The sequence below is a fragment of the Cornus florida genome, unplaced genomic scaffold (genome assembly GCF_030987335.1).
Source record: "Cornus florida cultivar Cherokee Brave unplaced genomic scaffold, ASM3098733v1 CherokeeBrave_3.0.0_Hap2_Chr10, whole genome shotgun sequence".
NCBI classification, from domain to species: domain Eukaryota; kingdom Viridiplantae; phylum Streptophyta; class Magnoliopsida; order Cornales; family Cornaceae; genus Cornus; species Cornus florida.
The window spans coordinates 97,073,507-97,086,965 of NW_026775580.1; positions in this window are offsets into that span (position 1 = coordinate 97,073,507).

Genomic DNA, 13,459 nt, shown 5'->3' on the forward strand with positions numbered 1-13,459 from the left:
GTCTTTTGAATTCAAGGTATATACCCACAACTTCCTTGAATGATCATCTATGAAGGTCACAAAGTATCTAGTCCCACCAAGTATTCTTGTTTTCATAGGGCCACACACATCTGAATGTACCAAATCCAGTATCTCTGACTTTCTCGAATGAGAGGAATTCTTGAAGAGACTCTGCTCTGCTTCCCTGACAAACAATGAGTACACCTTTTCAGAAGTGTACTTTTCATTCCACATAGTAGACTTTTCTTCCCTAGTAGAGCTAATCATTTCTCACTCATGTGAGCCAGTCTCTTGTGCCACAATTCTGTTGTATCAATATCCTCCATCGCATTAACAATGTCGTTGGAGATCTTTGTTTGCAGAATATATAGTGCAGAGTGCTTCATACCTCGAGCCATAACCATAGCACCCCTAGTGAGCTTCCACTGGCCATCACTGAAAGTGCTGCAATACCCTTCATCATCAAGTTTACCTGCAGAAATTAAATTCAAGCGAATGTCAGGAATATGCTTCACATCTCTGAGAACTAACCTCATGCCATTATTCATCTTCAGATACACATCCCCAATTCCAATGACTTTAACCAAGCCATCGTTGCCCATCTTTACTGTTCCAAAATCACCAGATTTATAAGATGTAAAGAAATCCTTCCGAGATGTAGCATGAATGGAGGCACCACTGTCAATCACCCAACTAGTCTCATGGTATGCAACATTTATCATCTCATCATCATAAACAATGAGGAAGTCTGCAGGAGTGGTGGTAGCAACTCTGTCATCACCATCTTTGTCATCTCCATTCTTCGTTCCCTTCCCTTTCTCATTTTTGTTTTCTTTCTTCAATTGCCTGCAATATTTCTTGATGTGTCCCTTTTTCTCGCATTGATAACACTCAACATTTGCAAACTTGTTGGACTTGCTTCTGTTGTTATCTCTGTTCTTCGGACCTCTGCTCTTACTTCTCCCCCTCTTTTCTGTAACCAAGATCTCTGACTGTGAAGAGGATCCTTGTGTTTTTCTTCTCATCTCTTCATTTAACAAACAATTTTTGGCCATATCCATTGTAATTACACCTTTTGGAGCGGAGTTAGACAATGAAGTTCTGAGCGTCTCCCACGAGTCCGGTAATGAACCAAACAACCATAACCCTTGTATCTCATCATCAAACTTAATACCCATTCCAGCCAGCTGATTAATAATTCCTTGGAATATATTCAGGTGATCAGATAAAGGAGTCCCGTCCTGGTATCTCAAAGCCATCATCTGCTTAATCAGAAACAATTTATTATTTCCAGTCTGTCTAGCATATAGCTGTTCAAGCTTACTCCATAGAGAACGTGCACGTGTCTCTCCACTAATATGGTTCAAAACATTATCATCTACCCACTGCCTAATATACCCACACACCTGTCGATGTAACAAAGTCCATTCCACATCAGATTTGTTTTCTGGTTTTTTAGCACTAAACATCGGTAGGTAATAATCTTTCATATAAAGAAGATCCTCCATTTTTCCTTTCCATATGTGATAATTTGAACCATTTAAATTAATCATTCTACTCGTAATTACTTTCATAACTCAAACTGCCAACCTGACAATCTGTCAACCTAGAGCTCTGATACCACTTTGTTGGGAGAGATGACAATAAACAAATACAGCGGAATAATTCTTCTCCCTATATGCAAGCAAATATAGTATATCTCTACTTTTATATGTGCTGAAAATAATAGAGAACAAATCAATCACACCAAGCCACAAGAACACAAGCAATTTTTTACGTGGAAAACTTCCCCAGTGTGAGGAAGAAAAACCACGGGACCTCGTCCAGTTAAAATCTCCACTATTAACCAAATAATGGGTATACAAAGTCTTCTCTAATCGCAATTAGAGGCTACAAAACATCTCATCAAGATATCAACAATCTTGGCAAAAAAAAAAAGAGAATTGGAGAGAAAAATACCAAAACCCGGTTACTGTTCACGAGCACGAATCACTGTTCCTGAGCTCAAACTTCGATCTTCACCGTTAAGATTTTAACTCATTGAGTAATGAACCTCTCCTCCAAATTTTAGCTCGATCGAACCACGAACGAAGCAGGATTGGACGTGTGATGAAATCTAGGCAGAATAGAAAAACCTGCGTTTTTCTACCAAAACCCAGTTACTGTTCACGGGCACGAATCACTGTTCCCGAGCTCAAAATCTGATCTCCACTGTTCAGATTGTGCGTCACTGAGTTGTGAAGCTCTTCTCCAAATTTCAGCTTGATCGTACCACGGACGAATCGGGATCGGACGTTTGATCAAACCTGGGCAGAATGGAAAAACCTGCGTTTTTCTTCTCTTTGTTTTTTCACTTGTGGCTAACCTATCTCTCTTTTTATACTAACTTCCTTAGGGTTTTCTTTTCCCTAAAGGTTGGGCTTTGGGCTTTTAATAAAACCCACTTGGGCGTTCCTCCATATAGAAGGAAATAAACCCAACAGTCTTCTGTTTAGTAACGACAGCGGTGGGTTGCGGTAAGAAGCCCATCACCGGAGATTTGCCTGTGCAGCCCATGTATGCAGAGCTTGCCGGTGAGGTTTGAAAAAGATCAAGAGCAGTATTGGTTCTCTGATTTTAATTACCAGTATGTACCTGTGGCGAGGTTTGCAGAAGCTTTTTAATCATTCTGGGTTGGTAGTTCTTTGTCCAAGGGGATGTCTCGTCCTTTTGATAGATGATATAGCCATCCAGTAGCTCTGCCAATTTCCACTTATGGTGTAAAGAGATCAGAGCTTCTCAAAATCAGTTTTTCCTGGCAGATGCTACTGGTAAAGCATAATTCATTTGTCTATATTTTCAGATTTATACAGTGTGTTGCATTTTGTAGCTTCCTTTTATTATTCTGATCATGATGACCGTATTTTTTCGAGCAACGATGCATCATAATACATTAGAAGATGGAGGAATTTATCTTGGTGTACTCTACTTTGCTATGGTTATGATTCTTTTTAATGGCTTTATGGAGGTTCCAATGTTGATAACCAAGCTTCCTGTTCTTTACAAGCACAGGGACTTGTGCTTTTATCCATGTTGGTTTTATACACTTCCTTTATGGATTTTGAGTATTCCATCTTCACTTGTGGAATCTGGTATCTGGGTGGCAGTTACATACTATGTGGTTGGATTCGATCCTCAAATAACCAGGTGTCTTCGGCAGTTCTTGTGGTATTTTTTTTTTTTTTGCGCCAGATGTCTATAGCTCTTTTCCGTACGATGGCGTCCTTAGGCCGAAATATGATAGTTGCCAACACTTTTGGATCCTTGCTTTGTTGGTAGTCATGGCTTTTGGAGGAGTTATTGTTTCAAGAGAGAACATTCCGTATTGGTGGATCTGGGGTTACTGGTTTTCCCCTTTGATGTATGCTCAAAATGCTGCTTCTGTAAATGAATTTCTTGGGCATTCTTAGGACAAGTTGCATCCCCACTTTAGTGTTTCTACAAGTATTAAGAGTATTAAGGTTGAATTACAAGTCAGAAGCTTCAATATGGCCAAGATACAAACGGCCATTGCAAACAAAAAATGGGTACAAGTCACTCATTGCAAATGAGAAATGAATTTGTATACTTTTCTTTTCTTGTTAAATATATGGATTTAATTGTCCATATAGTAAAGGCAAAATTTAGCCTTGATGGGTCCCAGGCTGAACATAGAAACTGGCCAAAATAAATACAACTCTACAAAAATTCGGTATGAACCCATTTTCATAGAGTTGGGGGCAGTTGTTAACGCCTAAAATATAATTCGAAGCAAATATGCCACGTGGTTAGAAACCACAAGGTCTGAAATTTGGGTTAACCCATTATCATCAGGGCGAAAGATTAATTTCTAAATCATGGTGATCAGGTTTAAGGCTGAGAAATAAGAAGAGTGGAGTTTTTAGGCCATTAAGACTGAGCTGAGGGATTGAGCTCATAACCAGCCATGATTGAGACTCTCAGTCTCAATGGCCGTGGTCATGAGTTTAGGCCATATTTCTCTTAGTCATCATGGTCATGAGTTTAGGCCAAAATCCTCTAAGTCATCATGGTCACGAGTTTAGGCCAAAATCCTCTTAGTCACAATGATCATGAGTTTAGGCCATATTTCTCTCAGTCATCATGGTCATGAGTTTAGGCCAAAATCCTCTCGGTCACAACTTTCTCAGTCACAACGGTCATAATGATCATAAGACTCTCGGTCATAATGGTCATGATCATGAATCTTAACCAAAATTCTTAGTTACTATGGCCATGATCAAGACTCATAGCCAAATATGGTTATGATCAGGAGTCTCGGGTCATAATCACTTGAGGAATCTTTGGGGTGATTCAAATGAAAACCGGCTATGAATCCCAATGTTTCAAGAACCCAACAAGTCAGGTCTGGAAACGTGAAGAGAGCTTGAAATAGAAAATGACAACTTGGCAATGCCAGAAGTTCAGAACTACAGATGGAAGGTTCTCACCTACATCTGATGAAGAAAGTCAGAATTGTCAGTAATCAGACGAGTCCAGGCCAATGTACAAATCAAGACCAAAATCATCAAGCATGAAAGAAAAAGCACCATTTAGTCAAAAATACTATGTCAGACATACTTGTGTCTGCCTATAGAGAGCTGTGCAAGTCAGTCAACCTGACCAGTTCAGCAAGATGGTTAGGAAGAGTCACTTTCAGCTTACAACCAATTAATTTATAGAGAAACGGTTTGAAAGGGACAACACCAGGTGGAAGCCTCTATAAATACCCATTCAAGCCTCACAAGGAAGGGGTCCAAGACCATTTCTAAAGATCAACCTTTAGCATTCATATCACTTAGCACTCAGCTTTTATTTCATCAAGTTCAGTTTAGCACTTAGCTTTTATTTCATCAAGTTCAGTTTAGCACTATCAGTTTAGTACTTAGTTCATGCGTTCAGTACTTTAGTTTCCATTTCAATCAAGAGTTTGTAATTCATTCATCGTTATAATCAGTCAAGTTCAATGAAGAAAGGTTTGCAAATTCAGGTATATTTATTGTCCAGCTAAGTTGCTTCTAATTGATTAAATGTTTGAAGTCCTTTCTTAAAGGCAATAGCAACCTTAAGGAGAGGGTCATTCCTACTCCCCAACTTTTGCCTGAATCACCTTAGGTCAGTGACCCGACCCGATAGGAATAGTTTGGCAAGAAATATTTGAGTCCATCAGGACTCTGGCACGCCCGCGTTTTAGGTCATCCATTCATTGGCTAGTGACCTTTGACCACTTTGTGAGCCAAACAATAACCTTTTACAGTTTATAAAATTTTTCATGAAATTGTTTCCAACTCATTAAATTAGAAACAAAACCACAACTACTGCGTATCATTATACTTAATAAAACTTGTTTCCTAAAAACTTATCACAAGAAATTTTGGCATAGATCATGCATGATGGACACACAGGAAATTTTTTGAATAAACAACTTATAAGTAATTAATTTCAAAGAACATGGGTATTTCTAGCAAACCACTAGCAATTTTTGAGAAAAATGAAAACAAGTTTTTGTGAAAATCTCTCAATGAGAATCCCTACCAATTACATAGAAGAAGAAACAGTGATGAGTAAAAGTCCCCAGCCTTTCTTGGCTTCCATTTCTCCTCCTCTCTTCCTTGGCCTCCATTTCTCCTCCTCTCTTCCTTCGCCGATCTCCCCCTTTCCCCTTTCTAGCAATTCAGCCAACTCTCTCTATCTATTTATAATTTTCCTCTCCTTTTTAATCCTTTGGTCTTACATGCAGAGCAATGCGGGGAAAGGCCTAAACTTTGGTGTCTCAGTGTCAACCTTAGAACAAAGATGCTGGAAATGTGAACAAGTGTTTTCCACTAAAATACATCTTATGCAAAAATATAATTTTATCTCATCAACTAATTTAAATTACACAAGAACATCAATTATTTCCCCAAAATCCTCTAATGTTGCACAACTTAGCCAGCTAATTGCATAGTTGTCCCAAGGGTGACCCACCTTTCTACTTAAAATAAGGAAAATAACACAATAACACTATAGAGAAAAATTCAGCAAAATAAAAATAAAACAACTTAACTCACATAGAATAGGAAAATAAATCTTTATACATTTTAAATATTAAGGACAAGGCAAAGTAAATTTTTGTGACAACAAGAGAAATAATAAATGTAAAGAAAAATAATTTACTTAAGAAATTAAAAAACCTAATAAAAACCCAAGATGTCACAGCTAAAATGACAGATTAGTTTTAAAAGCAACTTCATAGATAGTGTCCAACTATGTATCTTTTTAAAGTGTTTTTATTAATGATTGACACCTTAATTAGACATAAAAATCGTACTTCTTATCATTTTTCTAAAAAAAAAACTACAGGGCCATAATGTAAGGTAGGGGTGGGGGAATGAAAATTTGGGGGGCAATAGTGTATTTTTTTAGTAATTTTTGGGGAGAAAATATAATATTTCATGAGTATATTACTGAAAATAAATAAATTATAAGGGTATATTACTAAAAAAAAAAAAATCAATAATGTAGTTCCGTCCCTGCCTCCATGCATCTTAAAATTTTTGGGATGCTTGGGGAATCAAACTGTTTTTGATAATGGGTTTTAATTTTCTTTTTATTCAAATTTTTCTTTGTTAAAAGATAAAAGAATACTTTGTAATTAGTGCACTCCTTTAATTAAATCAATGTCAAAAGAATAGTTTGATATTGTTATAAAAAATAGTAAATTAATTTTAAAAATGGGATATGTATTTTGGTACATCCTAAAATTCAAAAATAAAAAAATGCACAAATTTTTTTGGGATGGAGTGACATGTTTACTCCCTGCGTGAGCCACCTGGTGTGTAAAATGTGGCTAGCTTGCAAATTATTAGGACTATAGACAAAGCTAAACACATTTGGAACCAATCATTTTCAGCATTAGATTTGTTTGAGTTGAATGTCAACTATAGACTGCTGCTTGACTTGCAACTTCCAAAACAATTTTCAAGAACAATTTTTAAAGAATCGAAATAGAAAACAGTATTTAGATTTTTCAGTTCAGAATTTTGCTTGGTTGAAAAAACTACAAAATAATTTTCAGAGAACAAAAACTAAAAAATGTGTTTGGTTGTCTCTCTACTAAAAATAGTTTTCCCAACTAAAAAATTACACAGTACCCCTTACTTATTTACTTTTAAGATATTGACCACTAGCAATATTCAGGGTAGAAAAAGATTCATTGAAGTTCTTGCAATGTATTCTTCACTTCTAATTTGACATTTTTAAATTTTTTCACAACATTATTTTTATTATTTCAATTCCAAAATGTTACCCAGTGGAACAAAGATGAAATTGAGATTGCATTAGAAAAATATTGTGTATTCATAAATTATGATAAATTGCAGGAGGCCTTCACATCTACCCCATAATATTAGCCCAATAGGTACTTGTACAATATTGATGGAGGAAAGACGCTAAACTTTTTTTATTTTTTTTATTTTTTTGGGACCAACACTAACTAAAGACCTTCTGAAGTGCTGGAATAATTTATTGGGGACATGATTTTAAATCAATTTGAGAGAAAGATGAAAAATCTCTATGAAATTTTTTTATTATTATTATTAAGATAATTTTTTTTTTTTAAATATCAAAAAATTAAGTAGAGAAACCCAAGTTAAAGGGAACCCTAGGTCTTTGAAACATGTATTGATATGAAGTTTGGAGTTGGTGATCTGAATGACGCAGTAGCGCTTTTGCGAATAGTGCAAAGTAATTCAATTGGAACAAATGAGATACAATCATCCTTCCATTCTACCATCAATTTGGGACACCCATAATCAACTCTTTTTCAATTCCTCTTATCAAAAAGTTCAAACCCTCATCGCACATATACATATATATATGACACACACAAATATATATATAACACATATATATACATATATATGAATCTTCTACTCTCTATTACCGACGAATTACAACCATCAGAGTCCAATATTGACCTCCGAAATCTAATAGAGAAGAATCGAAACTGAAAAGATGATCACGAGCTCCGATCTGCAACCTGGAAAGGTTTGAGGGGATCTGTAGAACACAACAGAGAGCCAAGAGAGAGAGAGAGAGATTCAGAGGGGTGAGAGAGACAAGATAGAAAGAAAATGGGTAAGGAGTTGGGTCAGAGCATCTCCATGCTAAAATGCCAAATTCAGATATTAAATCTATATTTTGACGGGGATATCTATATTTTGACGGTGCATGCAGCGTTAAAATACTACATTTTAACAATTCTACTCCAATAATAAAAATGTTATTTTTAATATAATCATCAAAAATCCAAAACCTATTAGCTATATCAAAACCCATATCGGCCATATCATTTCAGATTGTTCAAAAAAATCAAAACCCATATCTTTCAATTTCCATATCCCGCTGTTCTAGTTTGGGTTCGCGTTCGCAAGCTTCAGCCACTGTTTCAAGCTTGCTCCCCTCTCTTTCTCTGCAACTGCTAACTTGTATGTATGGGTTTTGTTTTAATTTTTTTTTCTGTAATTCTATTTTATGATCAAGGTTTGTAATTTTTTTTTTTTTTTTTTTTTTTTTCTTTCTGTAATCAAGGTCTGTAATTCTCGTCTTGCAAACTAAATACTATTTGGTGAAATTTTTTATGATCTTTTTAAAATATATATATATACACACACACAATATATATATATATATATATATATATATATATATGAAACCCCCCCTCTCTCTCTCTCTCTCTCTCTCTGAAATAGCTACTGTTATTTCTTGTGTTACAATTGGCATAAGAAATAGCAAAGTTAAAAAATAGCAGCCAAAGCAGCATTGCATTGGAGAGCCTATTTTCAAGCTAACTTGCTATATTTTGAATTGTCAGCCCATATGGCAGCACCATTGGAGATGCTCGAACATCTCCCATACAAAATGTTATTTTTTATGTCAAAACTATATTTTGAGTATCAAAATGTTATACTTTTAACAATTTTATTCTAACAGTGTATTTTATTTAAAATATTATTTAGAGTGTATTATTTTTATCCACCAATTATATTTTGAGAAATGGCAAGTTATCAAATAAAAGAGGTTTTTTCAAAAATTATTTAGAGCTGTTATGTATGGTAATATTTTTAACAATCTCAAAATATGAGAGGTATTTTGAGAGCTTATTGGATTATATTATTTTTATTCATCTGCTATATTTTGAATTTGAGAAGGCATTGGAGATGCTCTAAATGATAGAGAATTTAACGTCACTTTTTAAGTGAGAAACCATTCTCCGTGTTTTTCCCCAAAATGAGAAGAATTTTCAGAAAATTCCGAAAACAATTTTTGTTGTTCTAATAAAACTCAGTTCTTATAAAACTGTTGTAACTCGATTTTTATAAAATTGTTTCTGAAAAATACAACCAAACAGACTTAAAACTCAGTTTTCAATTTTTTTGTAACTCCCAAAACAAAAAAAAAACTCTTATGGAAGTTGCAATCCATATCTCTATACAGCTGAGCATACAAATGAAAACCAGATGAAATTAATTAGTAAATATACCCCTTTCCTTTTGGTCTGAAAGGCATTCGAACCACATAATAAGCACGGAGACAAACCACTGAGAAATAAAATAGATAAGGAAATATGAATCAATATGATTATTTGCATGGCTAGTGTTTTAAACGTGTCATACTATATAATATATTTATTATCATAAAAATGTTTACCACGTCATCATATTACATACAATGTCTTAATATATGTCTATTCATTCTTGTAATTGAAAAACCAAAGACAAAGATTGGTTATATATATATATATTTTTCAATTACAAGAATGAATAGACATATATTAAGACATTGTATGTAATATGATGACGTGGTAAACATTTTTATGATAATAAATATATTATATAGTATGACACGTTTAAAACACTAGCCATGCAAATAATCATATTGATTCATATTTCCTTATCTATTTTATTTCTCAGTGGTTTGTCTCCGTGCTTATTTTGTGGTTCGAATGCCTTTCAGACCAAAAGGAAAGGGGTATATTTACCAATTAATTTCATCTGGTTTTCATTTGTATGCTCAGCTGTATAGAGATATGGATTATATATATATATATATATATATATATATATAATCATGCAATTGGTTATACTTATGGAAACTTAACCAATGGAATTTTATCATTTGATGTAATGAATAAACTAAAGTGTGAATTATATTCATTACATCATAGGAATATAACTCCTTCGAATATACAGATAGTGTTTGAAAATTCAGCTCAAAAAATATTTTTCTTAACTTATAAACCCATCAGTAAATGTTAAAACAAAATGAAGACCCTTCAAAAAACTACGTCAAGATAGGTTAACCTGATTAACTAAGAGACTTATTAGATAAAATAAAAATATATATTGGCGTTGAAATTCCCAATTTCCTTAGTCTTTTTTTTTTATATTTTTTTTATTCTTCAAAAAACTACATCAAGATAGGTTAACCTGATTAACTAAGAGACTTATTAGATAAAATAAATATATATATTGGCGTTGAAATTCCCAATTTCCTTAGTCTTTTTTTTTTTTTTTTTTTTTTTTTTCACTACTTTGCTTTGGTTCCTAGACATTTTTAGCATTATGATTTGAAAGAATAGTCGAGATAATCATCTTCGAAATCTTCAACAAATATTTTTTTTTTCGTTTCTTTTATCTTTTACTCTTCATATTTCTTTAATTCAGGGAAACGCAATTACATTCCACTCCCTCAATCAAACTCTATATTTTTTACCTTTAAAATTATCTTATTTTTCTTTTACATTTTTTTTTTTTCCATTTCTTAATTTATTCTTTTTGCACTTAATATATGATGTATGCATTGTAACATTTTTTTTTTTCTATTTTTATTCCTTTTTTATTTCTCTTCATTTTATATAAATCTTTTCCTGTAATTTTACGAACTCAATGTGTTTTTTTTTTTTTTTTGGAAATAATGACATACTATTTGAATATTGATTGTGCAGTTACATTTTTTGAATTATTTTCTCACTACACTTATCGTATTATTTTGAATGATTTCTTTATTTATTTATTTCTTTTTTGCCTTTTGATTTCAACAATTCATAATTGTTGTATGTGCTAGTTTTTATTTTACCAAATACATCTCTTTGTGATGAGTAAATATTGGGCACAACATTCATTATTTTACTTTGTTGAGAGCAATTTTTTAATATATAAATAGAACCATTATTTAAAAATGAAATATGTTGTTTGAGACCAAATATGCCTTTTCTATTTTTTTTTATTTTTTTATCCTGGCAAACAAACAACCAAACGGCACTTGCAGGGCAAACACCATAAACAAATACAAACCACAAAGCATCACAAAAACTTACAAACCAACCAACTCCAGATAAAACCATCACTAAGCTAGGTCATGACAACAGTCATAACAACCTAAAGCGTAAGGTATCTGAAGCATTGGGCTGCTGACGAAAAGACAAAGGTATAGTTGTTAAAGGCTCAAGGCGCACAAAAGCGCAAATGCCTCTTGGAGCCTGAGGCGCAAGGCGAGGCGCATACCCGATTGAAGCAAGGCGCACGTTGAAAACAAAAAACAAAACCCACCCAATAAAGTATTAATGATGCAACAGTATATATAAAAATGCAAAAGTCAACTAAATGAATTACTTAAGTTCAATATTCAACATAAAAATACCAAAGCTAACTAAATCAAGTACTTGAGTTCAACAGTGAATAATCAAACATATTAACATAAAGATGCAAAAGTCAACTAAGGAAAATTATGAGATAAAACTAAAACAAATATAGACATCATTTCTTCTTAAGAAGACAACACCAACGAATCTAAATATCATCCTCGTCATCAATAAGCATAACATCATTTCTTCTTAAGAAGACAACATCAACGAATCTAAATATCATCCTCGTCATCAATAAGCATAACATCATTTTTATCATCACTAAATGATTCATAATTCTCAGGATCCTCTTCTATCTCATCTGAATCTGCCGTATCCTCATCCACAAGTCGAACTGAAGAACTTCATGCTCCCTTTGTTAGTAACCGTGAACTAGAACTAGATTTTGATCTAGTAGACTGGTGCAGCCTGCTATCCTCTCTAATACCAGCAACACTAGCAACATCACCCCATACCAAGGAATCATCTTCAAAGACTAGATCATGTTCTACATTAGAATCATCCATCCTCCCCGTCAACCACTCGTTGCTCTCATCAATGTCATCGAGTAAAATGGGATCAAGAGTGTCACACATATTATATCGACGCCTTGATGCTCTATTATATTTGATGAACACTAAATCATTCAAAGTTGTTTGAGTGAGCCTATTTCTTTTCTTGTTATGAAGCTGCAAAAAATTCAACTTTAACTAGTAACTATAAAAAATTAAAATTTTAATTTTTAACAATTAAATTACAAACCTAGTTAGTAGATAATATATACTTACATACTCAAATACGCTCCAATTTCGTTCACAACCAGAAAAACTGCAAGTGAGGTTTAAAACCTTTATAACAAACTTTTGGAGAAGTTTTGTTGACTTGCCATAAATTTCCCACCAATTAGCTATTAAAAAAATTAGTAATGATGTTTTTAAAACTTAGCTATACTAACTTAATATACTTTACCTAGTCCTCGTGTACTTCTATGTCTAATAGCAAAGGGATTACCAAAGATGCCTTCAGCTTTAGAGTATAAGGATAGTTCCTCAGTAATTTTGTCTTGTTCTTTGACATCCGGGACTAACCTTGCAATGCATGCATACAAACCCTTTGCAATATCTTCATCTTCTTCAATTTTCGAATTTAAATAAAAGTACTCTGGGTTCAAATAATAACCTACTGCATGCAAAAGGCAATGGAGTTGAACATTCCACCTATTATCAATTATTTCAAAAATGTCCTTGTATTTGTCTTCTACTCCCCCAAATGATTTTGCAATGGCTTCTTTAGCCCTATCCATAGCCGCATAAATGTATCCCATGGGAGGCTTTCTTTCGCCATCAACTAATCTCAAAACTGGAATAAGAGGACCTGAAACCTTAAGGCTAAAGACAATGGTGTTCTAAAAGAAAGGCATCAAAACATAATATGCAACTCTTTTACCGGCTTGCTCTTTCGCCCATTTACTACGACTTCATTCTTCTGAAGTAAACATCTTTCTCAAATTATTCTTTTGCTTGTGAATACTTGATAGTGTGATGAAACATGTAGCAAATCGAGTCTTAGCGGGCCTAAACAACTCCTTTTTGTGAGTAAAGTTTCTGATAATGTTCAATAACTTTGGATGCATATAAATATAACTATTCAACTCCACTGCCCACTGCATTGTTCTAGAGATGGACGGTATTTTCCTAATGTTTTCCAACATCAAGTTTAAGCAATGAGCATCACATAGTATCTAATAGAAATGCGGGT